General features: G+C 44.2%; 1 long non-coding RNA gene across 1 annotated transcript in view; it reads left to right on the plus strand.

The window, feature by feature from the left end:
• The first annotated feature begins 239 nt into the window (after positions 1-239).
• The window catches only part of LOC106531719 (uncharacterized), a 2,860-nt gene continuing 713 nt past the window's right edge, over positions 240-2,386 (plus strand). The window contains exons 1-2 of the long non-coding RNA XR_001311981.1: positions 240-429; positions 621-623. This is a non-coding gene — a long non-coding RNA (uncharacterized LOC106531719). The remainder of the gene's footprint in view (positions 430-620; positions 624-2,386) is intronic.

Consider the following 2,386-nt stretch of genomic DNA (forward strand, 5'->3'; position numbering starts at 1 on the left):
CGCCAGGTGGAAATGGCATGCACGAGGTGGCACCTGCAGCCCCTCGCCGGTCCAGGAGGAAGTGGAAGCATCACCTCCCTCCCCATGAGAAATAGCATTGTCCCTGTAAGAAAAAACTCACAACACAGAAAGAAAAGACAAAAATTAGAAATAAATCAAAAAACTCTGACAGACATTCCCCCGTGTGTGAAAGCTGATAATGATTAATTAATCATTAAATTGTAGTTCTTAAGTGTTAGAACAAAGTTTAGATGGTGGTTGATTTATCATCCAAAATACTTTGCTAAGTGTGAGCTTAGGTCAACTTCCACTTTTTAAAGGTTAATTATTGCTTAGTTTTGGTGTTTTGATAATGTCACGTATTTCCATGTGAGCAGATTTGCTGGGTTGCAGTAATCGGAGAGGAAGCTGAACTCTGAACTGATGCTTGTATTTCCCGCAGCATCCATCTGCTCCGGGGACAGCGGAAGCGAAAGTGTTTAGCTCGCATCATTTATTAATTGTCTGTGAATAAAATAATGTTTTGTCATGAGATCTGCGTTTTCCCCCCCTCCCTTAGGCAGTCTCATGACCCATGTAACTAGGGATGTGAAAACTGAATAAAAGAGGCTGAACTACAGGAAGTCCCTCAGAGCGGTGGACTTGGGTGTACGAGCGACTTCCTGTCCAGCGTTCTCCTCACCTTGATTCTGAACCTGGTTCAAATTGTCTCATTTTGCTCCTCTGTTTTGCATATGATTAGGTAAAACACCTATCATTTTTGGTCCTTCGAGCATTCGGAATCCAATACCTTTCCTGAATCCAGTAGGAGTCGAGGACCTCGGTTGGAGTCTGTGGCCACAGCAAAGATACCTGTTGAAGGGGCCGTGTTTCCTTCGCTCCGGCTGGATCCAGGCGAGTGACGGAAGAGCCGAGACGGGGCAACTGAGACAGTGAGTTAACTTTTCTTTAAAATGGACTGAATGTGTGGCAGTTGCCGCGTAGAACTGCATAAAAATAGTAAAAAAGCATGCGTAGTGGTTAAAATATAAGACCTGTGGTATTCTAGACTCTGACAGGCGGGAAACCTGGTGTATCTTGGCAAAAATCCTACTGGAAGTGGCTTTGTTTAAATTAAGGGGCATGGGCGGTCCCGTGTTGTAGGCACTTTAAATCGTTCCTGGTCAAATTAAGTGCGTTTATCAGGTACGCGTTTAAATACGTAAAGGGTACGTAATAATAATAATAAAAGAGGCGCCGTGTATGCTTGTGAGTGCGTGTGGAAAGCTGTTCTACCACTAGGTACCAGCTTTCATACCTAAGCAGTGAGATCGGAAACAGTGAGTCTCTTGTGGATGCTTATAGGCACGAACACCTGGCCTATCACCACACGGCTGAACAGGTGTTACCACAAGAGATATATATTAATCACTGTCTCACTGAAAGAAAAACAAACCAGTTTTTAGAAGCCCTAGGCGAAACAACTGGTTCTAAATTGCTTCAAAATGGGTAAAACTAACAGTAAAAAACAACCTACAGATGAGCTTACCTGTAAAGACTGGAAATACGTTGAAAATTTAGACAAAACTAAGGTGCGACATTTAGACACGTGGATAAGCAYATTTTACTTTAAAGGTCAGCTTAACAGCCAGAAACTGACAGAGTTAAAGGACAACATTAGAACTGCAGCAAAACAGGACAGTAAGCTTATGACTAAACTTGGTTTTGATGACGTTGACTTTTGGATGGACATCGCCCTAAAGAGAGAGAAAGGCACAGCTGKCAGACAAAAGACTGTAATGTTTTCTAGAAAAGAGGACGATGACGAATCTGTTGTTTCTCGTGCAGTTCACAGGCAGCATGWGGGACAGGGAGCCGCAGCACTTCCTCCTTCTCAGTCAGCTACAGAAATAGACTCTGACAGGAAGCCACGCACAGCTCAGACAGAGCAGAAACAAGCAGCAGCAGCATCAGACTCCCTATACCCAGATCTTACTCCCCTTGCTGCAGGACCCCCTCCTGATTATCAGTTGGCTGCCACAGACCCACCTTACAGGACTAGGCGACTAGATAACGAGGCAGGAAGGTTGCTTCAGTGGGACAAAACTGTACACGGTGGAGTTGGACATGTTTTGACTGAAACTACGGTATCAACACCTGGCTTCACTGACACTTTTCCTATGATTGAGGTCCCTAACCCAAATGCTACAGGAGATAACGATAGGACAATGTTGGTTTTTAGAACTTGGACAACAGATGACATTAAAAAGGCAGTTGCAGGTGTGACTCCAGTAAAAGAGGATGTTGCCAGGTTTGTGGCAGACATGGAAGGTTTGAGACAGTCTTATCATTTAAATGGCATAGAAGTTCAGCAGGCTTGGATGACAGCTTTGGCACTGGACTGGCA

The sequence above is a fragment of the Austrofundulus limnaeus genome, unplaced genomic scaffold (genome assembly GCF_001266775.1).
Source record: "Austrofundulus limnaeus strain Quisiro unplaced genomic scaffold, Austrofundulus_limnaeus-1.0 Scaffold667, whole genome shotgun sequence".
NCBI classification, from domain to species: domain Eukaryota; kingdom Metazoa; phylum Chordata; class Actinopteri; order Cyprinodontiformes; family Rivulidae; genus Austrofundulus; species Austrofundulus limnaeus.